This window comes from Panthera pardus, unplaced genomic scaffold (assembly GCF_024362965.1).
Source record: "Panthera pardus isolate Hobbes unplaced genomic scaffold, ASM2436296v1 HiC_scaffold_1, whole genome shotgun sequence".
Lineage (NCBI taxonomy): Eukaryota > Metazoa > Chordata > Mammalia > Carnivora > Felidae > Panthera > Panthera pardus.
The window spans coordinates 15,724,699-15,750,599 of NW_026526654.1; the positions used below are offsets into that span (position 1 = coordinate 15,724,699).

Sequence of the window (25,901 nt, forward strand, 5' to 3'; positions counted from 1 at the left end):
GGAGAAAAAAACTCTCTTCAGGTCTTCTGCCTATTTTTTATTGGATTATTTGTTCTTTATTTGTTTTTAGTGTTGAATTATAGAACTTCTTTATATAATTTGGATATTAACTGCTTGTTGGATATATCCTTTGCAAATATTTTCTCCCATTCAGTAGGTTTCCTTGTCATTTTTGTTGATAGTTTATCAAACTCTTTTTTATTAACTTTAGTTTCAAATATATGTATATTTATAATATACAGATATACACATATATAATATACATATATATGCATATATACATATACATATATACATATATAATATACATATATATATGCATATATAAATATACATATATACATATATAATATACATATATATATATATATATGAATTGTGTATAGTAAGGAATATCTTAAACAGATGGTTGTTTGGCATAGTGTCACAAAAATTAAATCACACAATAAGTTCCAGAAACTGCAGTACTATCAATATTTTTGTTTCTTTGAGGTTGATTCTTCTGGTTTCCAAATGTCCCTTCCAAATGTCCCTAATAAAACGACTTAATAGATGGGGTGCCTGTGTGGCTCAGTCGGTTGAGCGTCCGACTTCAGCTCAGGTCATGATCTCACAGTTTGGGAGTTCGAGCCCTGCGTCTGGCTCTGTGCTGACAGCTCAGAACCTGGAGCCTGCTTTGGATTCTGTGTCTCCCTCTCTCTCTGCCCCTAACCCACTCGCATTCTGTCTCTGTCTCTCTCAAAAAAATAAATAAACATTAAGAAAATAATAAAACAACTTAATAGAAAAAAATTTAAATGATCATATAGAATGCCTCAATTAGTATTATTCAAATTCTGTCCCTTCATCTTTACAATTATTGTATTAGAATTGTTTATTTCAAACTAGCTGTTCAAACACATGGAGACAGGGACTGTGCTGAAAGCAAATCTAAATGATACCCAATCTCTATAAACTTTTTCTTGAAATGAATGACTAGGTTAGTCAAGTGTTTTTCAAGAACACTTCTATAGCTGAAAGTTCTCTAATTTAGCATCAATGAAGAATATAGTATTTACTAAGCAACAAGTATGCAAATTTGATATTTAAACATGCATTACTAAATTGAAGAGAAACAATCTAATTGTTTAGAACTTAGACCAATAGAATATTTTGTTGAGGAGGACTTTTTTTTTATAGTTTTATTTTTTAACATTTACTTATTTTTGAGAGACAGAGTGAGACAGAGCATGAGCGGGGGAGGGGCAGAGACAGGAGACACAGAATCCAAAGCAGACTCCAGGCTCTGAGCTGTCAGCACAGAGCCCAATGCGGGGCTCAAACTCATCTACCGGGAGATCATGACCTGAGCCAAAGTCGGGCGCCTAACCGACTGAGCCATCCAGGCGCCCCTGTTGAGGAGGACTTTTTAATCATGAACTGGGGAAATATCGATGGCATGCTGTGAAGCAGAATCATTGTCCTTTGAACTCAGTGCAATTTCTCACTGTGGTTTTCTCAAAATGAAAATGAAGCTGGTATCTAATGTGTTTTCACAGCACAAGTGCACAGTTAATCTTGTATATGGATAAGACACCTTTGCTAAATGCTAGAAAAAACGGATAGAACTAGCTTTTGGTGTTCTTGCAATATCTTCACTACCTTCCCTTTATTTAAAGGACTTTGGATCTATAATTTTACTCAAATGTGGGAATTGAGTGGGGATTAAAACTCTATTTTGGTAGTTTCAATCAGGCCTTTATGCACGAGAGCTAGAATACTTTTTAATATTGGAGATATAATAGTACCTTAATGAGAGGACATTAATTATGATACTTGGAAATCCATGGTCGGTTTATAGCTACAATAATCTATGAGTCCTATAATTTTGATGATTCTAATGGCCCTAATGTTCATTAGGGCCACAACAGACCTTTGCCTCTTGTAAATAAATCCCATGTCTTTGGTTTCTGACAACAGGAACACTGCTAATCCCAGTGTTTTGGGAGAAACCTGTGTTACTTTGGCATCCCTTACCTGTAATCTCTTTGGATAAAAGTTATCTAATCTATGGATAAAATGAATGGTCTGGGAGAATCATAGTGAATGGTTAAGCAGGTCACAATCTGGACAGACATTCTAACATTCCATATTCCAAAGTTCTTATATCCTTCTTACCTTAAATACAATGAATTTCTGCCATTGTACTCCTCATGGGTTTCCATTGGGACTAATTTTTAGACAACAAGCTTATTAAACAACTAGAAATAAGTCCAACTGATCAAAGTAACCGGAGGTTTTGGTAAGGATCCAATTTGATTTTTTTTTTTTTTTTGATTGAGCACCTTCAGAACCCATTCCTTTGAAAATACTCAAAAAGATTACTGATATAAATAAGTCTGGCAATCCTTTTACTATGTCATTTTTTTTCCTGTGTACACTTAGCTTCTATGCTAAGCTTAGCTCTAACCAAATTCTATGTGTAGATACAATGAAGATTGGGTAGATAGGAAGGGGGATGAGAATTGTGTTCTCAGTCTTAGGTAATTCCCTCATTTGCCAATGATGTTAAAATGGACTGAGAAATGGACACATTTATACCTTTCTTCTTATTATCCTAATAAATAGCTTTTTCTGTTTATGCTAATAAAAATTAATTGCTCTTCCATTCAAGGACTCTGAGAGATAAAGGTTACTTAAAGGTTAAGACACTGAACAGGAAAGAATTAGAAACTGGTTCAGTGAAATGGGGATATATGGGAAGATTCAGAGAATGTGGCCACCAGATTCAGCCTTCCTAGGACATCACTTACTGGACTACTAAACCTCAGATGCAAACCTTAAACTTTCATTTTTATATCGTCCACTCAAGTTTCAAAATACTTGATGGTAAGATACATTCAGTTGCCTTTGGGATTTTCTGATTTCATTTTGACTTCAAAGGGCATAGGAAGGAAGAGACCACACACTGTTTTTGTTTATTTGTTTAAGGGAGAGATGGGACTCCATGTAGCACAAAGTCTTGCATAAAGTAGGAAGCAGGCTGTGAGGATTCACACACACACACACACACACACACACACACACACACACACATACACACACACAAAGAAAGAAAAAGAAAGAAAAAAAATGACCAATATCTAGATATAGCCAGAGACTTTTATGATAAGTCAATATTGTATGTCCTTTTCTTCATCTCCAGTGTTCAAGGCAATCTGGACACTAAAAATTATACTATAAAATTACCTTTATTTAAAAAATATAAGTGAATTATTGTCTGTAGGTTTTCTTCCAGGCAATAATAGCTTCAAGCAGGACAGATGATACAAAGCTATTTTAAGAATAGCATGTGTGACGTTTATCCTGTGACTGACTTTTAGGATTATTTTCATTTAATAGTTTTCCACATAAATTTGTATTAATTTAAGTCTTTGAATAGATGTAAGGTCAAAAGTAGATTTGGTACCATTCTACTTTGAGCTTGGATGGACCACGTACCTTGGAGGAAAATAAAATCCATCTTGGTGCAAATAAATCCATCTCTGTTATGACGTACTTGCTACAATAAGTATGACTCATAACTTCCTGCTATTATAAGATACTCAGTGGCAAAACAAAATATTCATGTCTAAATTATAACATATTGATTAAATGTTTTTGATTGCTTTGTAGTTTTCTCATGCCGTCAACAATGCCCTAGAGATATTAATTTATATTTACATAAGATTTATTCACTTTTATGGTACTTTTGGATGGCCTTAAAAATAATTAATATATTAATTTGCACATGGATATGATCATTGGTGAATTAGAATATTTATTTTGTTTTAATATTTCCAGATTTATATTCGGTAGACTAACTGTATGTACAGATTTTATAATATTGGATAGAGTGATTATTCTTTCTTCTCATCTTTTTTAGTTATAGTTTTACAGATATGGCCTAGTCCTAAAATACACAAGAGTTTTCCTTTACTCTAGTAGGTTTCTAGTAAGTCAATGTAAAACTTTGCAATATGGTGTCACAAAAAAAATTGTTTTGAAAATAGACATTTTCATTTTTTTTCTCAAACCAGTGTTTAAAGTAATCAATCTCATATTTTATTTCAGTCGTATACCTTGAAATTCGTACACTGATTTGTCAGTCTTGAAAAATTAAAGAATGAATATTTTAACATAATTATAACTCCGATGAATAGTCTTAGAATATAAATCAACTGTATGTTTGCTCAAAGAAATTTCAAATATTCTTTAACCATATCATAAACTAAACATTTGTTACCAATTTCCTACTGTTAGTTTCTTTGTCTTAATCCTCAATATGTACTCTCTAACAGACTTTTTAGTAATGAATTGTAGGGGAAGTAGAATCTTGGGCAAAATAAATTTTTATGACTGTTTTCTATAGTTATTTAAAGGATTTCTAAAGAAATAGGATATGGAAGGACAATTAGTTTAAAAATTGTCCAAGTTAACACAGAACAAAAATGTCTTTTGATTTTTAATGATGTCTTGCTAAATGTCTAATGTTGCATTCTAATCATTTTTGATTAAGCATTGCCAGACTTAAATTAGATATTGAATCATAGAATAAACTTTACGTTACATACACGTTATATTCTTTATTTCTGTGTATCCGTTTTAAGAAAATATGAAGTTCCTTAGTTCAACCAAACTTTAGTAACTCTAACACTTTCATTTTAATGCATTTCAGTAAGGTACACGGAGACATAATCAATACGGATCTAACACCCACTCATAATGCTTTGGAATTGAACCGAAAGATCATTTTGAAGGAAAATAATACATAAGGGGTACTGCTCTTACTGCTAATGTCAAACCCCTTTTCAGGGAAAGAAAGAGAAAACTAAGGAAACAAATTTGTCTCTGAAGAGATGGAAATGATAGGTACATTAGACCATTAAAGCCTTCCTGTTGTCTCTGCCTTACTCATTTACCAAGGCACTGCTCTTGTGCATCTGTTGTCATCCATTATTTATGCATCTTATTCATGCCGCTGCAAACAGTGCCAGTGGTATGCATCCTTTGTTACCGTGTTTTTTCAGACAGTGTAAATAAATAAGCAGAAATTCAGACCATCTATAATGTTACGACTCTCCTTCCTTCTGTTCATTTATGTGGATGCTTCGCATGTTGCACACCTTCTAATATCCTTTTCCTGTTTTTCATTATTTAATTCATGCTACCTCAAGCCTATTAATAAATAAGTATCTTGATGTCTTGTTCTGCCTTTCTGAAATTCTCAAGGGAGCATACAGATTAAACCTCTGTTAGAATTTTTCCCACATTACTAGTTTGGTACAAGTGAATTACATATGTAAACACAAACATTGATGTTCATATATTTATAATTGATGCATATTAATATATAAGCAATATAAGAAAGTGATTAACCTGTCGGATGCCAGTAGACAAAGTGAACATATCACATTTCTGCTTTAAGCCAATCTGGGTATAATCTTGACCCACATTTTCATGCAGTATTGAAATTGCCAAATGGAATTTCATAATCATCATTTGCGCTTCCCATTTTCCCGGATGATGGAAGTGGTTCCCATAGGGAACCCCGTAGGGTTGATCTGACTTAGTACCAGTGAAAAAATGGCCAGTGTGCACCATTCAGTGTCATGATCCAAATTAAGTTCAAAGAGAGAATCTGGTATTCGGGATGCGGGTTGATTTGCTTCTGCTTCTTACAACCCAGAAAACACATAGCATTTCTATCCCTTTGTTAACTGCATTCCCTCTTTATACCCTCTTCGTGTTATTTTGTCCCTGGCACACTCGTTCTTTAGCATGGCTATTTCTTCTTTTTCCCTGCCCCCCATTTCAAAGAAGGATTTCAGATGAGAACTGAATCATAGTTTAATTTTAATCTTGTTCCCCTTGTCCAAAGAGACATATCTAGAAAAATGTTTCCATGGCCAATGTCAAAGAAATTATTGCCTGTGTTTTCTTCTAAGAGTTTTATGGTTTCAGTTCTCACATTTAGGTCTTTCATGCATTTTGAGTTTATTTTTGTGTGTGGTGTAAGAAAGTGGTCCAGGTTCATTCTTTTGCGTGTGGCTGTCCAGTTTTCCCAGCCTCATTTGTTGAAGAGACTGTCTTTTCCCAATTGCATATTCTTGCCTCCTTTGTGGTACACTAGTTGAGCTTATAAGCATGGGTTTATTTCTGAGATGTGATAAACACTTTAAATATAGTGCTGATTAATAGTGTGGGTCCTAAATTAAAAAGGCTGAGAAACATCGTACAGGAAGCAGATCACTTTCCTGGAAAGACAGTTAACTTATAATTGCGTAAAGTTTAAAATTTTCAATAACGTTCTGTAAATACTACCACCTTTGACTCTTACACCAATTCTGAAGCTTTCCTAGTAGATGATGTGATCTCTGGTTCACTACAAAAAAAATGTGACTTAAGGGTGCCTGAGTGGCTCAGGCAGTTAAGCATCCAACTTCGGCTCAGGTCATGATCTCATAGCTTGTGGGTTTGAGCCCCGCATCAGGCTCTGTGCTAACAGCTCAGAGCCCGGAGCTGCTTTGGATTCTGTGTCTCCATTCCTCTCTGCCCGTCTCCCACTCAAGCTCTCTCTATCTCTTTCTATCTCTCTCTCTTAAAAATAAAATAAATGTTAAAAATTTGTTTAAAATGTGACTTAGATTATTTTCCTTTTCTGCAGTACCTAAAAGGAGGGTAGGAGGGCGTGGTATCTCAGGACACAGAGGTACAATTCTGAACTCCAATTTCTAATCTGGAGTTGCGTCTGGAAAAATCAGGTGAGGGAATTAAATCCTACCCTGAGAATATTCCCCTTGTCAGGTATCGTCTTAGGTATTTTTGAGAGTGTTTTGTTTTTGTTTTTTGTTTTTGAGCGGTCGTGAAATTATCAGACTCACATGAAAACATTTCAGAAATTGAGAAGATTTTGAAAAGGTAGAGAATAGAATCCCGCTAAGGAAATGAAATATCCTGTATGTAACGCTCCACGCTAAGTCCAAAAGATAAACTCTGGTTAATATAGGTGGGTTATATATAGATCAATACCAGCCTTTGTAAGAAGGATATAAGTCTTATTTGGCTGAAGGCTTAATATCAGACAACAGAGAGTGAGGGAGGACAAGAATGCCAATGTTAGTGAAGCCAGCCTGATGAGGAATAGAGCCAGTGAGGGAGACAAGAATATTCTCACTCTTCCATGAACTTGACACATCCCACCTACAAGCTGCATTTGCGCTTCAAGAAGGACATTCACGAACTAATTTAAACCGTCCAGAGAAGAAGGATGTCGGTGGGCTAGGAGATCATCTCCTATGAGGATCATTTGAGAGAACTGAGGAGACTCCTCTCTACCAGGAGGTAAGCCGGTTGAGACTGGGGTGGGGAAGGATTGACAGGTGTGGAAGGAGCTGTTTTCACAAAATATTTCAGGGCGTTGCATGAAAGAACATTTAAACTTTTCAGAACAGGAACCCTCAGGTGTAGACATCAATGCGGCGTCCTATCTTTTGAAAACGATGTTATCCATCCAGCAGTTGAAAGCACTGCTTTTTGATATGTTGCGAAAGAGTGCTGGCATCTGGATGACCTTGTGCGTCCATTCTATTATTTCATTAATGGTACATTGCATCCCTGCACAATAACATAGACACGGTGCTACAGCTTGGTTAGCACCTGCGTAAGAACTTACGGCTTTGTGTGTTGTTCTACGATATATAAAATAGTAGAAAATATAGCTTGGGTACCTTGAGTACTGATAACATGAAACATGGAATTGAACGGAGTGGCAGCGTAGCTGGCTTCTCCTTAGTTTCACAAAACAGGTGTATGACGGTGTGTGGAGGAACAAAATTTGTCTGAAGGAACAATAAAAACCAACAAAAAACATAATGTTAGCATCCGAAGCAGGATAAGAAGCTTAGTATAACATTTTAATCCTAACATTTTAATTATATTTTCTCAATAGGTATTTGCTCAATGGATGAACGTATAAACGAATTACAAAGCAGGCAGCTTGTTTTCAACACTTCAGTGAGATTTCTAAATGGACCACTCATTTAATATAAGAAAATGTCTGAAGGTAGGGGAAACATAGCCCTAGGTCTCAATTTCTTCTTGACATGGGCCCGAAAACATGTTTTTAATGGTTTTACCTGGGTCCTGCGCCACTGTGAAATGTCACTGAACCCAGGTAGAGGGAGTTGGGGTTTTTGATCTTGTGCTAAATCAGGCTCACTATGGGTGGCAGCTGGTCTATAATTGAGAAGAAAAGTCTGGCTGTTTGGGGTGTGGGCATTCCCTGTATAATCACAGCAATGTGCTGGCTTGGCATATCATCAAATATTCTTTTTGAACCTGTCTGATCACTTCCAGAGAGAGAGGAGGTTCTATTTTGTTATGGTTTGTTGAACCATCATTTAGAAAGATGCTTCCTCCATTTTAGTGGAATGGCTTTTAGTGCTGGGTGTTTTAGTCATGTCTACAAGGGTCTACTAGATGCTGACAATGCCAGAAGCTTGTTTTAATAGTCCAGAAAGGTAAGAGAAAAGAAATGGAGATTTTTGCAACAGAGGTTACATTTGAAATGACCCAGGGTAAGAATGACGTATAGAGGCAGATTAAGTCTTGAGGAAAATCAAAGGCATAAATCCTATTTGCTCGAATCTCGCAGATATTCCAGAGATGAGCTGTGTTCAGTGATGAAAATTCTCTTTTCTCTTGACAGTATTTCATTCATGCCCCTACTTTTAAGTCCTAAAATTCTATTTGGGAATATATAATGTTGCTTTTCAAGTCACTTGACATAAAATGTCTTACTACATGAAAATTTTTGTTTTCAGTCCTTGGAACAGAAAGAAAACATATCCGATTGCGTAACGTTTGACAGTTCGTAAGGAAAGCCTAACTCCTGAGGTTGACGTTGAAATGAACGCTAATGCGTGTTCATTAAGGATTTTTGGTACCCAAAGTTTTGAAATACAGTGAGGATGCTGGGAGAAATTCCCCATTCTGGAAGTCTTCTGGGATCCTTTTATCTTTTTTTAACCACTTGATTTAAATGCCTACTGGATTTAGGGGCTTTGTACCATCTCCATTTACAGCTCAGAGTTGAATGCAAGTGAAAGTTTTTCTTCTCTTGTTTTGTGTCAGTTACGACTACTTTTGGTTACATAGAAAGCAAACCCGTCCAGAGTACTTTACAAAGTAGAGAGCTATTTTCCCCCCTCACAAATGTAGGTAGTACAGGCTTGTGCAAAGGCTTGATGATGTTATCAAGGACACAGATTTCTTCTAATTTCTTGCTTAGCTTATGGCTTCTCATTCTCATGTTAGTACATCTCTAGCCATCTTCCTCACAGGAAGAAGGTTAAGGAGAGCAAAGGATAAAACGCAAAAGCCTAGAAGACGTATGTCAGCAGTTACTTATATTAACATACCGCTGTTCACACATTTTGGCAAACCTTATCTGCGAGACATTCTGGGAAGATAAATATTTTAAATTGGGTACATTGCAACATTATACAAAAAGTAGGAAACTGTTAGTAAGGAAGAAGTTGTGAATGACTAGGTCCCGAACAGGCACCTGAAAGTGGTTCCCACAAAGCTATTAAAATTTAAAGGGGAAAAATATATATCTAATTATACAAAAAAGTAAATGGTCAGTGCAGAGTATCGAGGAAAACCAGAAAACTGAAAGAAAAGCCAACAATTTTAAAAAGTTAACTGAAACCCTACCTCCTGAGAGAAATAATGTTAATAACAGTTAATGCTCTCTTCTTCTCTTTCTTACACTTGATCTCTTGTTCTCTGTGTGTATTTGTACTTCGTGTTGGTTTTGAAAAAAAAAAAATAATGCTAAGGAGTATATTACATCCGAGTTCAATTCTCTTAACCTTGACCATTATGAATATTTCCAGTAGTAATAGCTACTAAGCTACTATTTTACAACAGTCTTTAAACGTTACTACTTTCTATTATATGCATATGCCTTTTCCGCAGCAATTGACTTCATGTTTACACTCGAATTTCATTCCTAATTATAGAATGACAGCAGTGTTCCCTAAATGTCCCTTTACTTGGAGTCGCACAACCTGGGTTTGGTCCTAGTTCTATTAGTGAAGTTTCTGAAAGGTTTGGGAAGGCGGCCAGTCACTCATTTTCTTCCTTCCTCCCAAGATTATAGCCAATCAAGAGACTGACATGGCGGACCAGAGATCTGGGATTAAAACAGCTGAGCTATCTCTAATAAAAGTTATATTGGAGAATAAGCCTTGGCCCTGTGGCCCTATTGGCCTCCTAACACGTGTGCCTTCAAATCCTCAGACTACTTTATTCCATTCCCCGACAGTCCTGGACAACGGCCGACCCACTGAATTTATCACATCGTTAAAAAGCAAACTTGACTGTTACTTCATGGAGACGTGGTGGAGAGCCCAGCAGAGGCTCAGCCTCTGTGTCTGGTCCCATCTCCCAAGCCCTGCAGTGAGGGAGGGAGACCAGCCTTTGTGTAGAGGGAGGCCCTGGGCGTGAATATGGACACAGGAGCTCAGGAAACCTGTGTCCTCCCCGGTGTCCTCAACAATCCTGCTGTGTGACCTTGGGTAAGCATTTTGACTTCTTTTAGACTTTGTTTTATCAGGTTAAATTGAAAATAATGCTATTTACCATGCAGGAGATTTGGAAAGATTGAATAATGCCATATTTAAAATGAATACTGAAATTTAGGTCTGGGTTTTGTGAACCGTAGATTTGATCCAACACACCATTACTTTGTTGTTGTTTCTGTTGTTAATGTGTAATGCAGAATTAAGGATTAAGGGGCCAACATCAACCCAAACAGCATTTAGGTGCTTTTTCCTCAATACACAATTAAAAATAAGTGTTAGTAGTGGTAATAATAGCAATTCAAGATGATGAAATATGATAGGTAGACAAATAATGTGAGAAATTGAGTTTTATATTTTCTTGGCAGTTTTTCAATGTGATTTACAAAGCTGTATTTTTTTGGAAAACCATTTTTTTTTGTTTTTTTTTAAGAAAAATATGTATTTCAACATTTCTCCTTATTCTCGTTTGATATTGACATCGTCGTATCGCTTCTCGGCCTTTTGGCTAAGATCAAGTGTGATATTGACATCGTCACGGACCTCTCATGCCCTCTTTTTGCAGAAAGAAAGCAGATACATATTAATGTCATTCTGTGTCATCCGTGTGTCCGGAGGGGTGAGGGGGTATTCCCTAGGGCCTTCATATTGTGTTGAGAGTATATAAAACTGTTATTATTGTCCATTTATTTTGATACTTGGTTATACTATCTTTTTTAAAAATTTTTAATGTTTATTTATTTTGAGAGAGAGATAGAGGGACCGAGCGTGAACAGGGGAGGGACAGAGAGAGAGGGAGACACAGAATCTGAAGCAGGCTCCAGGCTCTGAGCTGTCAGCACAGAGCCCAAAGGAGGGCTCGAACTCACAGACTGCGAGTTGGTGACCCAAGCCGAAGTCGGACGCTTGACCTGAGCCACCCAGGCACCCCTTGGTTACGCCATATTTAATTTAGATGACACTGACTGAATTTTTTCCTCAGCAGTTTTGTGGGATTTCTCAGAGGCAAGTGGAAGTAGAAAGTTAAGGGGATTCCACAGTGTCTGTCAGACCTCTAGAGATCACGTGTGCCAGAAGGCCCCACTATGCCTGCAAATGACCTCAGGGTTGTGGGATCGAGCCCTGCGTGGAGCCCTGCACCTACTTAAGATTCTCTCTCTCTCTCTTTCTCTCCCTCTGCTCCTCTTCCACTCTCTCTCACTCTCCTCTCTCTCTTTCTCAAATAAATAAATAAATAAATAAATAAATAAATAAATAAAAACCCTTGAAGCCCCCAGATGCTAATCTGAATGATGGAAAAAAATAAATGCTGGGTGGGGGACACTACGAAATTCATGGCTTCAGTGCAATTTTGAAGAGCTTTAAAAATAACTTAGTAAGTACTATTTGCCCAGGCAGGCAATACGCTACAGATACAGCTTGTAGAATGCAGAGTTTTACATTCAAATTAAAAATCAGTATCGGGGGGCACCTGGGTGGCTCAGTCTGTTAAGCGGCCGACTTCGGCTCAGGTCATGATCTCACGGTCCGTGAGTTCGAGCCCCGCGTCAGGCTCTGTGCTGATAGCTCAGAGCCGGGAGCCTGTTTCAGATTCTGTGTCTCCCTCTCTCTGCCCCTCCCCCGTTCATGCTCTGTCTCTCTCTGTCTCAAAAATAAATAAATGTTAAAAAAAATTAAAAAAAAAAAAAAATCAGTATCGGGGCACCTGGGTGGCTCAGTCGGTTAAGCGGCCGACTTCGGCTCAGGTCATGATCTCGTGGTCCGTGAGTTCGAGCCCCGCGTCGGGCTCTGTGCTGACAGCTCAGAGCCTGGAGCCTGTTTGGGGTTCTGTGTCTCCCTCGCTCTCTGACCCTCCCCCGTTCATGTTGTCTCTCCCTGTCTCAAAAATAAATAAACGTTAAAAAAAAAAATTAAAAAAAAATCAGTATCTTAATCCATCAGCATTGTGAACAGATTTGATAAAATCCTTTTTTCCTTTTTATCGCCTTACACTTTTTGGAAGCTAAGTTCATCACTGACACAGCAAATAGACCGTCTTTATGCCCCGGCATAGAAGTAGTAAAAAATATGACTGATCTTACTTTTTGTGTAATCCCCACAAGGGAGGCAGGCTGGCAAAAAAAAAAAAAAAAAAAAAAAAAAAAAAATTGAATGAGCTGCTATGGTTTTTATTTATTATTAAAATCTATTACACTTTTTTCAAATGCAAATGGGGTTTAAATTTGACGCTTCTTATCTTAAATCTGTTATGGTCATTCCAATTTCTGTTGTGTTAAATTACCTCCTCCTTTACTTTCTTATCCATAAAGTCCTTGTCTAGACCCTGGCTAACTAATATATTTAGATTAATGAAATGTCTTTCTTGTAGTGCTCTGCCTTTCTGGCTTCAAGCCTTTCTGACTTTCAGCTAATCCTACTCTTATGCATGATCCAATCCAGAGGGATAAATGATCATAAAAGACTCCATTTTATTCCCCACTACTTAACATTACTTGACTCCAAGTATATCCATGACCTTGACTTATTTCTGGCCGCGATGTCTCATTTCTCAAAGTCTCATTCTTTCATTACTCATTCTTTTTCCTCAATCCCACTTAATATGATCCCCACACTTAGAATTGTTCTCCACAGCCTGGCCTGTATTTGTGTCCTTCCACACATAACACCCCCAACAGATACCTGGCAAATGATTTCCTCATTGCAGAGTTATGTGGCATCATCTCCAACCACTTGGCTGCACTGGCCTCTTCTTGCAGATTTTGTCTGCAAAGCCTCCTACTTCTTACGAGCTAATTTTTATATAGTGTGTGAAATCTACATGGTCATTCTCTTCCCTCTTTGTTTTCCTTAACCCACATCTAACTCCTCAGTTCACTAGGATCCTTGGTGATACGAACCCAGAAGATAAACCTCATAATGCCTGTCATCACCGTGTGTTTAGCAACTCAACAACAACAACAACAACAACAACAACAACAACAACAACAACAGTTTTCTCATATAACCTTCACTTTTCAAGAATCTAGTAAATAATTTTCCATGAAGGCCCATGAAAAAAAATGTCTGAAACGACTTCCCATAATTCTCTGACATCGTAACTACAGTGAACAGAATCTGGGTGCAGAGATACAAGGGTTTTATTCCCAAGTGCAGCATTTATTAGCTTTGTAATTTTGAGAGATTTCTTATCTGTGAGATGCCACAAATAAAGCTCATATTTCGCATTGTTGTGTTGAATATTAATTAAAATAATGAACATAAACAGCACGGCACTGCCTAGCGCATTGTGAAATCTCTTTAGTTAATTTTTAACCATCATTTCAAAGGTACTATCAATTGTGGGTTCAAATAATGGTCCACAGAGGAGTGTGGTCTGGTGGGATCTGTGACCTGAAGATCTGGCTCTGCCTCTTGTCTCTGGTAATTTATAGAAGCAGGAGTTTGGGTAAGCCACTTAACCTCAGTTGTAAAATGAAGGTATTAACGAATGCATTATGGGACTCTGGCGATGGTGAACTGGTTTCTTGACTTAGGGGAATACTTCATAAATAGTAAGTGTTATGTCACTGTTATGGAAATCCGGGGTTGTTACCTTATAAGAAAGCACAAGTATATGCATTTTATGTGTAGTTTTTACTCAATCGTGTTTTGGGTTTAAGCATAGGAGCAGAAATCGCCACTAATAATAAAAGTAAAGATGGAAAAACATACATACTGACAAGGAATTAGAAGGAAGATTGATTTTAGAAGGAAGGCCCCGCAATATCTATTTGTTTGTAGATACTTTGCTACCTTGCACTGTGTGACAGGGGTAAGCATTTTGTAAGTACTGCATTTTAGTAAAGTTAGACTTGCTTTGGTAAGTTAGTAAAGTTAGACTTTACTTTAGTAAAGTTAATCTTGGTTCATGATCCTATGAGTCATTATAAATAGCTTATTTTGAGCTTACTATTAAATAATCTTAGAAGGTGTTTCTTTTCTGTTTCTATTCTGGTGACACCAAAAAAAAAAAAAATCCTTTGTGCCTTTGCCGTGTTGTGATATTCATAAAAAATAAAAAGTGGGGCTCCTGGGTGGCACAGTCGGTTAAGAATCTGACTTCAGCTCAGGTCATGATCTCGTGGTTTGTGAGTTCGAGCCCTGCGTTGGGCTCTGTCCTGACAGCTCGGAGCCTGGAGCCTGCTTCGGATTCTGTCTTCCTCTTTGTGCTCCTCCCCTGCTCATGATCTGTCTCTCTCAAAAATAAATAAACATTAAAAAAAAAATTAACTAGAGTCCCTCAGCATCACCAAATTACTTTTTTTTGTTTTAAGTTTTGTTTTGTTCTGTTTTTTTTTTTTTTTTTTTAATTTATTTTGAGAGTGAGAATGAGCAGGGAGGGACAGAGAGAGAGGGAGAGAGAGAATCCCAAGCAGACTCCACACTGACAGCTAGGAGCCCAATGTGGGGCTTGATCTCACAAATTGTGAGATCATGACCTGAGAGGAGACCAAGAATCAGATGCTTACCTGCCTGAGCCACTCAGGTGCCCCTCCCCCCAAATTATGTTTTTCTTAAATTGTGTACTATTCTTTCCAGTTTGACAAACAGATGCAAAGTTGCTCAAAGGCATATAAGGTCGTATTGCCTGTAGCCTCTCTTTATAGATAAAACTATGTAGAAATGGTCTAGTAATTTAAATACTGAAAGCATATGTTGACCAATCTTGAAGTGGATGTCTTATGGTCTTTGATTCAAAATGTACAACTGTACAACAACTAAAAAGATTGAAAATGGTTTGCTGGAGTGGATGACATGAGCCATTGGGTGGTTTAGTGATGCCAGCCCCTTTCTGTACCTACTCCAAGGACACGTGGGTTTGGATCATATCGGGAGATCACAGTGAAGTCACTTTAGGCTTGCTGTTCACATACAATATGGGGCCATTTGTAGTAACTTACATGTATTGGTGCTTAATGTCTGTTTCAGTAAGTCTGAAAGGGAATTTTCTGTGTGTGTGTGTGTGTGTGTGCGCGCGTGCGTGTGCTTGTACGAAAACATTTTACCCAGATCATGAGAATCGATATTTATCTAAATTTCCGAATTATCCTTAATTTAAAAGTGGGGGGAAATTATTCTATGACTGTGAGTGCTGGATTTAGGCTCAGGATTGATATTTTCTGGGCTCTTTCACTCATCCCTGGTAATCAGAATAATGGCAGTAGCACTGATGGTAACTAATGTTTACTGAAGACATTTTTATTCAGAACTCCTTGAAGTGACATACAGGCACAGCCTTGTTTAAGCTTCATGATTAGCCAAATAGGTAGACATTGTCATTTTTCCCATTCAGCGGAGGAGGAAATTGAGGCACAGGGAGGTAAAATGAGTAGTTTACGGGGGTTTACTGTGAAATCACTTTGAACAAAACATCACAATTGTCAAGGAGCCATGTGCCTCAAATTCTGTTCGTTTTATTGTTTACCTTACTATTTGAGTATTCTCTTATTTTTTTAATTTTTGTCTTTTCATTTTTTTAATGTTTATTTTTGAGAGAGGGAGACAGATGACAAGCAGGGGAGGGGCAGAGAGAGAGAGAGAGAGAGAGGGAGACACAGAATGCGAAGCAGGCTCCAGGCTCCGAGCTGTCAGCACAGAGCCCGATGCGGGGCTCGAACTCACTAATCGCGAGATCACGACCTGAGCCTAAGTTGGACGCTTAACCGAATGAGCCACCTCGGCGCCCTTGAGTATTCTTTTAAATAAAAACAATGTTGGAAGGGCTGATTCATTAAGCCATTGGATCAGTGCTCATTAATTAATCCATTATAAAAGAAAGTTCCTTGAGGGGGTGCCTGGGTGACTCAGTCAGTTAAGCTTCCTACTCTTGATCTCTGCTCAGGTCATGATCTCCCTGTTGGTGAGTTTGAGCCCTGCATCGGGCTCTATGCTGACTGCATGGAACCAGCTTGGAATTCTCTCTCCCTCTCTTTATGCCCCTACCCCAGTCATTCTCTCTCCCCCCTCTCACTCCTTCTCTCTCTCTCTCTCTCTCTCTCTCTCAAAACAAATAAACTTAAAAAAAAATAAAGTCCCTTTCTCCACTGGGTGCCCAAAGAGGCAGATAGAATCGAAAGAGGAGAAATGGATCCATTGTGTGCAAATGGACTCACGTGCCATGTTTAGGTTTTTCATACATGTGCTATGTCTATGATCTTTCTATAATGTTACATGTCACTCTGTCTCAATTGTTAAAAGTTATAGACTGTGTCAAAAAGGAGAAATGAAAAACTCACATTAGTGCAGGTTAAGAAGTCACCCGCGAAACAGAAACCTGTGCAAATAGCTCACCCACTCTGCATGACATGGAGATGTGGAGTGTGCAAAGCGGTGCCCAGGACCGAGGCTGTCGGGGGGCTTCAAGATGCTGTTAGAAAGTACGACCATCTTGGAAGACACCAGTTTCCCGAAAGACGAAAGACGTACAACTAGCCGTGAACTTCTAACAGTTTGGGAGTTTGCTACTAACGTTTTCAAGGCAGTCAGTGGAAAGGATGTGCAAATACGGATGTGTTCACCAGCGCTGAGAAAATGGAGTTGCGTTTGTGAGTGTTGTTGCTTTAATGGAAGAAGCACACACAGAGGACAGTTTTGGTTTGAAATTGGAATCTTTCATTCCAGTCTTCGAGTCTGTTTCTCAAAGGACTAATCGCATTCAAGACTTACATTCTTGAAGTCGGCTCCTCATGGGTTCCTTTCTTGGGTAATAATTCTTGTGGACATATGGAAAATGATTTTTTGAGTCATATAAGTCAATATCTGATAAAATGGATTTAGCAGAAACTTTCCAAATATTCACCTTTTGGCTGAGGCTAAGCCTGGAGTGTTTAAAGCCCAAATGGAGAATTTTTTTTTTTTTTTGAGAAAGTTATGAATGAATGGATACTAGTTTATTATGGAAATACAATTGTAACCAAGCACTATAATGTGTCTAGACATACGGGGCTCGCTTGCCAAAAATGAAGTGTTCTAGCTTTAAGAGAAATCCTCATGGAAAGTGCACAAGATGTTACATGGTGAGAATTCTACCAAAGACCCATATGTGCTCCTGGCACCATTTGGAACTTGTTCCTTTTTTAGGAAGAGATTCTTATAGGTAGGTACGAAGCTGTGAAGTGCTATTCCTCGGACATAAGCATAGGTCTGGGAGAGAAAAAATACTGTGTAAAGGAAAACAGTTTTAAGACCTTTGAAGATCCCTGTAGTTTTCTGATTTTATTCTTTTGTTTAAGGGCATTGGACAAAGCTATTGCTGCGTGACGATTTTAGAAGAGCTTCGTCAATGACTAATTCAGCAGTTTGTTTCCCTTCTCTGACATTTTTTTTTTAAGATCCTGTTGTAATTCTTTAGACTCTCAGAGGTTGTAGGGTAAAATCCAAGACCCCAAATATGACAAGGGTGATAAAGGAATTCCTTAAGAGTTAGAAAAGGAAGAGGGTATTTTCAAGGTTTCAATCTTTGATGGATATTTTTAAGGATAACCCCTTTGACGGAAAAAGGAAAACAATACGGATGTGCACCTTGAAAATTCTCATGCTGGCAGTCTACCTCCGATTGATTTTGAGATCACCAACAAGATGGTATTTCGAAGAGTTTGATTTTGATTTCCTGGAAGTCTGTCCTCTGAGGCTGTAATTTTTAAGTGTGTGTGTGTGTGTGTGTGTTTGTGTGTGTGCACGCGCGCTGCGCGCGAGAGACAGAGAGAGAGTGCCTGTGTGTGCGCACGCGTGTGCGCACGTTTGTGAGATATCCAGCAATCGAATTCACTTCCAAGCACTTATTTTTACAAATGACTTTATAAGGCCTGAAAGAAGAATTATTCTCTAGCGTTTTTAAAAGCACTTCCAGCAGAGTGTCTCCAGAGTCAAATACAGCTGTCTTCATCATTTTTACATATAGACTTCCTCAAACACTAAAAAGAATGATAATCGCCTAATTATAAATTCGCTGTTAATATAGCCTTAGAGCTGAGAACATTTCACTCCAGTAGTTAATTTAGTCTGTGGTAAATTCTCACTGTTATTTAATGTCATTTATCACCTGCTGTTTTGTCTTACTGAGAACATCCTGCCTGCCCCACACTGTCTACAGTACATGGACCTTCTGTGACTTTAATGTGCTCAGAACAAAGGCTCCAAAGTGCTTCTATCACGAGGATTTTGGCAACTTGCCTTAGATATATTCAAGCCATTTTGCTGCTTGTCACTCAGTGCTGTACAAATTGAACTCAGAGGAGAGGTAAAAAGGGTCTATGAGGCATTTTTTTTTCTGGGAAGAATATGCTAATAAAGCATCATCAGCAGGAAGCAGGCTGTGTCTGAAAGAGTTTTGTCAACTCTGAATTAATTTTGTGTGTTAAGAAACACGGGGGTGCTTCTAGAACCGGTCTGTGGTAATTAATCCTTCCTGTTTCTGGAAGAACAGAACTGTAATAAATGCAGCCCAGATTTAACAGATGTGTGCACACAATGTCTGCTTTATGAGGAGTAAAACAAAATGATGGGTACAGAACAAAAAAATATTGATTTAAAAAACTAAAACAGTATGGAAAGCACGAAGCTTGGAATTCCCAGAGTTTATGCAAATATCGTATTCCTTTAAATGTTCACAGACAACGTGTTTGGGAAACATCTGTCCATGGGGTTGGTGCTAGGAAGAGACTCAAAAGGACAGATGTTTCTTGTTCCTTAGAAAATTGAGTAAAAAAAAAAAAAAATTGCACACAGGCCTAAGGTGAGGGGTGAAGTTCATTGGACCTACGTGTGTTTGGAATTGGACCCAAGTAATCAAATGGTGACCTTACCCGGGAATGAATCTCTCATTATTCTCGTCCTTTTTGTTCCCCCCAAATATGTTATGGAGGAAGGAATTCAAGTTCTATTATCTGCAACTATGAACACAACTCTGGTGCGGCGGTTTGAATGATGTCACGAACAGGAGAGTTTGGCTTTCAAAATTGGACGGGCAAATTGCTTTGCCAATGCTGATATCTGATACACTCAGACACAAGATTCACAGCAAGGTGAATAAGGGCAGGTTGACATGGTATTCATTAAAACAAATCTATATAGAAAAAAGCATTTTCAGGTCAGGGCTACCAAAGCAATCTAGCTCATTAGCTCGTGTCCCTTCCTTCTTCTTCCTTTCTTTCTTTCTTTTTTTCTTTTTTTTTTTTTTCGTTTTCTTTTTATCTCATTAAGCTACCCCTGCCAATATGGCTAGGAGGCATGAATCTGACATGGTTAAGTTAAAATGGACTAATGGGGAAAATGTCCAGCCAGCAGCAATCATTTTGATAGGGCCTGCTTTAAACAGATTTTAATACGCCTTTCTCTTCTATCATGAAGAGTGTACATTTAAAGATTGAGAATCAGGATTTGAGGGCCTAATGTGAAGAGAATATAATAAAATCCAGCTCTTTCCCCATTGCCTATAGCTTGTCATATAGAGTAAATATCGAAAACACTTTAACTCACTTTCAATGAACTGTATTGCTTACTTCATGCAAAATAGCAATTCCTTTTGGCTTTGGCAATATTACCCACGGAAAAGTGGTTTTAAAGTCAGTCTTGGTTAACCCTTTACATTTCAACATCAATTTCACGGAGGGGCCTTTTACTTCAAAGAATGTCAGCTTTCAACATGGTGGTTTTGCCGGATTATTTGGTATGTTGTGTACAAGGTCTTTGATTAGCTGTCTTCAACGTTACTGAGGGTGCACGTCAAAGTCAATCATTTAATTGTTGTTCAAAGTTGTTGATATATTTCAGTGAAATAAAAGACTAGAAAATACCTGTGATTCTCATGGAAAGAGCAATGCTACTGAACAAACCTCCTCATTGCATGTTTTCTTTTAAAGTCTAGTTAATTAGGGCATTCATAGAGAACACACATTTTGTACCATGTGTTATCTGTAGCTTATGAAAGTCTAAGTGAAAGCTTAAGCCACCTCCAGAGTTAACTCATTAACTCTTTTTTTTTTTTTTAATATGTGTTTGCTCATTCAACTCTAATGAAACTCCATAGGCTGTATTTAAGTGTTACAAAAATAAGATCATTGCCTGCCCTTGAGGAAGTCATACTCTAACCTGGCTCCTCTGGATATTTACCATTTCATTTATAAAATATAATAAGAAAATTCAAGACCCAGGAAAAATGATTTAGATTTCACTGGCTCACAGGGTTTCCACCGATGAAAAACTGTTCCAAATGGAAGGGCCAGCATATGTGGAGGTCTATAAGACCAGGGCTTCTTAAAATGATTTTCAGAAGTACTTTGCCAGGAACTTAGGGTCTACAGATCTTCATCCAAAGCTTCCTCCTTAGTTAGTGCAAAGAACTCCATAAGTCACGGATAAACACTCTGGAGTCTTCTAATGTAACAAGGATGCTAATCACGAGACCTGGTTTGGATCAGCGTGGTGCCGGATGTAAACTTGGGGCAGTATATCTTAAAAATTTCCGGGGAATGTGGAAATACAGCATAATGGCAGAGAAGTGTGGGAGCCCAGTGTCACAGCAGGAAAGTAAAAATTAAAGCCTTCCAAAGAAATCTTGGAATCTCTTCTTTGACCTACTTCAAAGCTCCTGTGGGTTTGAGGGAGGATGGGTCAGGTCGTCCTTGAGGCATCATAAACCCTCTGTTCATCAATGAGCACTCATCCCCAGGGTTGGGGAACTTAGTTGGCGAGTAATGTCCCTTTTTCACAGTTGTTTTCAAAGCACAGTTTAAATTGAAATCATCTGGGCAGTTCCAGGGTCTCACCTCTAGTGATCCTGATTTTCTAAAACGTTCATATCCTTGGAAGAGGGTATCCTTGAGAAGTGGTTAGCACAGTACTCACCAGGTACTCAGGAAATGCAAGCTCTAATGATTATAACTGTGGTGGTTGTTAGGACTAACAATTCCCAAAGATGATTTTGATGCAACCCGTGCTCAGGAATCACTGTCTCGGAATACAAGAACTCAATGTTGCCATCCTGCAATTCTCCTGGAGTTCTTACTTGGGGATGTGAGGAATGCATACCAGAAGTCATGGCTGGATGCGGTGTGTTTCTGTTTCATCATGTGATTGCTAAATATCTGTATATGAGAACCTCAGAGAGCCCTTTCTGCGACTCCAAGGCAAACCTGATGACATTGAATGTTGCCATTTTCCATGACACTACTCGTGTGTTCAAATTTCAGGATTTTCTAAGGATAGGAGTTATGTTCATGACATCCTTGCTTCCCCTAGATGTGCTACTTGCTGGTTGAGAATAAAGTGGGAGGGAGGAAAAATCTAGAGCTAAACTATTCCAAAATGGACTAGACGTTTAGAGTTTGACACCAGAAATACCGTATGGTAACCCATGCTCACTTAACTTTGATTTGATTCACACACCTTCCGAGATTCTACATAGATCATAACATCTCCCTCTCTATGTGCCTTCTTGCACTCAGTGTAGTCTGGACCGTTTAGACTGATCTTGCCGGGAACATAAAATTGAAGTTGCTGTATTTTTTCAAAGTGGCTGGTAGAAATCGGTTTCTAAAACCTTGTCAATTCTTTCCCCATCTTCAGCTAGTGATCATAAACAATATCATGTGAAACCTTCAACGTGTTTAAAGATGGAGACAGAAGATGTCCCTTCCAAATTGCTATCAATAAAAGCAATAACAATATTGTTATTAAAACCTCACAGTGCATCAGGGAGTAAGAGTAAAGAGTTAGTAAATCTGTCAAATGTTCATCATTCTGGACTCCTGCTTAGGAATGTTCTCAGACCCCAATGTGGCACTGTTGTGTGTAATATCCCCGGGCGAGTGCATAAAATAACAGTGGTAATGAGGTGTGCAGAAACATGCTTATCTCTTTTCACCCATCATCCCGGGGCCGGGATAACATGGACTAAATGAAAAAGCAACCTTTAGCAGGTTAACGTATCCCAGATACAAAATTAGTGAAGGCTTTGGAAGGGTTTGTCTGAAGAATTGGCCAAAATTTGGTTCCACGTAGGAAAAGACTTGCCTTTCTCCCGTCTGCCTCGCCAGTCCCCAAACACCACCTCCAGTCCACTCTGTTCGGGAAAAATCAGTTTGTCAGAGCCACTGAGCACCTAGGTGGGGGGATGTTCCTGGTAATTAAGGTTTATAACTGCAGCTGTTTTTGTATCTTGGCTTTTAACCTGATGTTGATGGGGGAAGCCATCCTTAAAACATCTGGGTACCTCGCTGAAACAATAGCATAGCTTCTGCAGTAATCTTGTGTAATTTCTGGTGAATAGTAGGGTACATTTAAACAGTTCTAATGGAGTGAACAATACTGTTTTAAAGGGCTTTGATCATTACTTATCTTTCAGCTGATTATAGGAATCTTGTTGGAAGCGTTCAAAGGATTTTTAATTTTGAATCTCTTTATGTCTTCAACCTAGTGATGACACTAATTTCCCCCACTGCCTGTGAAAGGAAGCCTAGTTTTGTCCTCAGACGTTTTTGTTCCCTGTGTCATGTCTTTTGTGTATGCAGATGGGGCTGATTAATTCCAAGGCCTTTGCCACATTAAAAAATAATTTAAATAACTAGACATGGTAAAGACAACCGAAGTGTTTCTGTTTAAGGAGGAAACTGCCGACAATACAAATACGTACATTCAATTTTTATTTCTTCCAAACAAAAATGATGCCACTGTTTGCCCTTCGTGTATAAATGGTATCTCCGTATCTTGGAGATACTAGGATTTTCTGAATTAACCACCTTTCCCTTGTTCTTTTCTTTAATATTCACCCGAAAGGGAAAAGGCAATGCTCGTTTAACAGACTTGAAAGAAGTAGAAATTACTATAGAAGGAGACAGTTGCATTCAGCATCCACACATCACCCAACAGGATAATTGTGAAGGAGAAAAAGTCTCAGAAGAAAATGGAACATTTGTGTGTTCTGTAATTGTAACAAAATACAAACAACTAATTAAAGGTCTTATATTAGGCAGTTTTCTTTAACCATGAAAACCTGTCTTCTGTAACATTTAAGCAGGTGTCTACAATTGACTTTTTTTTTAAGCATTATATGTTTCCTGAGGTATTTAATGACAATTGTGTGACAACATCACATACTTTAATAGAATATTTGATTGCCCGTGTATGGCAACATTTGTTATTTTTCCCCCCACTGGTGAGTATCCAAGTTGACTCCTTTCATCTGGCAGCCCCTCTCCCTTTTTGGGGGGGAGGAGTCCCCTGGTTTGTGTTGTCTCAGCAGGAAATCGGTTTCCTGGTGTGCTGCCCCCACTGAAGCCACCTGTCCTCTGATCGTGCTTGGGGAGGGGAGACAGGCACTTGACTCAAACCGTGCCAGTCAGAAGCTTGGTATTAGGATGCTGGGTCTTGAGCTGGTGCCGCAAAGACTGAAAGATACTGTGTCTCCTGTCGTAGAAGCAGCCGCCCATCGGCCAAGCAGAGACCTCACCTAGGCTTCATGCTCTCCGACCCCAAATCACACCAATTCTTTGATTCCCGACATCTTCCCAGTAAATCGATGCATTTGGTTGAGATAGCCGGGTTCCATTTTTGACTTTTATTATGTCAGTACAAAAACTCCAAACTGATATAGTCTGATAGGAATATAATAGGAAACTACGCTATGGTAATAGGATTTCTTTTCATTAGCGAGTTGTTTTATGATTGCATTTTGAAGGTATTATTTATGATACAAAGAAGAAAGTGGAACATAACAGACGTATTGAAAAGTAGTCAACAAACCAACAAAAACAAAACAAAACAAACACCTTCAAATGTTCTGTGAACTCCAGGCAAATTTGGACAACAGCATCACCACTGACCTCCTTCAGCAATGATGAACTCTGAGCTGAGAAGCCAACCAGAGCTTCCAAGGAGAACTCAGTTCTGGTCTAAGTGTTGAAACTGAACTGATGTGGGCCTTTGTTTCTAGAAGTGTGACCTGTGGACCAACAACATCAGCATCATCTGGGGACTTCTTAGAAATGCAGTCTCTTGGCTCCTACTCCAGACCCATCGAACCCGTCGCTGCAGTTTAACGAGATGCCCAATTAGTCGTGTGGACATTACAGTCTGAAATAATGGTGTGGCTCAAGTAGTGCCCGTGAGATGCGGCCTCTACCATGTGACAATGACAATGGCCAGATGGAACTGTAGCCCCCAAACCAGCGTGTGCAAAAAAAAATTGTCTAATTGGATCTGAAAACAACTCTAAAATTAGAAGTTGGATCGGTGATTTATGTTGGTGTGTGTGTGCGTGTGCGTGCGTGCATGTCTGGCTACGTAAGAGTGCTTCAAATTCCTTAATATCCAAATGCTGTATCGTTGGTTAATTAAGAATTCTAGAACTAGAAAGGGTAAGGAAAAAAAGTATTGTGCAGCTTTAGATGAGGAAGTTGAGACATTTCCTCCACAGTCAATCAGATACTTCTCCCAAAGCATCAACATTATTCTCTGTTTACTGACTAGAGCCTGAGACAGAAAAACTCTTCGTGAAATATGGAGGAGAGATTTGTGGTACTCTCAGACGTCTGTTGTTTATTGATCACGATAGACTCCAGGAAGTTGGTGGATGTTTTCATCTTGTGGCAGAGACAAAAAAAAAATGATTTTAAGGTTTCCAAAATGCAAATGCTGTGTGTGTGTGTGTGTGTGTGTGTGTGTGTGTGTGTGGTCTGCTGGAATAGGATAGGTTGGGGGATAAAGCAATTTTCAAAGAGTTTGCGGAGATCTGTGTGTTGAATAAAATATAATGCTCTCCTGGATTAAAATTAAAATTAAAAAGTCATTAACCAGGGGCACCTGGGTGGCTTAGTCTGTTAAGTGACCAACTCTTGGTTTGGCTCGGGTCATGATCTCATGGTTTGTGGGTTTAGTCCCACACTGGTCTCCATACTGACAGCATGGGGCCTGCTTGGGATTCTCTCTCCCTCTCTCTCTCTGCCCCTCCTCTGCTCTCTCTTTCTCTCTCTCTCAAAATAGATATATATTTTTTTAAAAAGTCATTAACCATGAACCTATAATACACAAAAGTGAACACTTAAGAAATAATATGTTAGAGGTTTCAGAACCTCCCTAAAGAGAGAAAAAAATCTAAGATGGTTCTCCTTTAGAACATTGCTTCTAACTTTGAAAGTAGTGATGCAAACTTATTACATTCCATCTTTCAGTTACTTACATTTTTCCAGTGTTTCTGACTTAAAAAATACATTCTCATTCAATAATGTCTTCTTTGGTCCTAATACAGCCCGTGAACGG

At 38.5% G+C, this 25,901-nt stretch overlaps 1 long non-coding RNA gene across 1 annotated transcript; it reads left to right on the plus strand.

Annotated features, from left to right (window-relative positions):
- The first annotated feature begins 6,756 nt into the window (after positions 1-6,756).
- LOC109263995 (uncharacterized) lies at positions 6,757-10,818 on the plus strand. The gene is made up of 3 exons (XR_002078519.2): positions 6,757-7,362; positions 7,970-8,083; positions 10,352-10,818. It is a non-coding gene; the product is annotated as an uncharacterized LOC109263995 (long non-coding RNA).
- Positions 10,819-25,901: the final 15,083 nt, after the last annotated feature.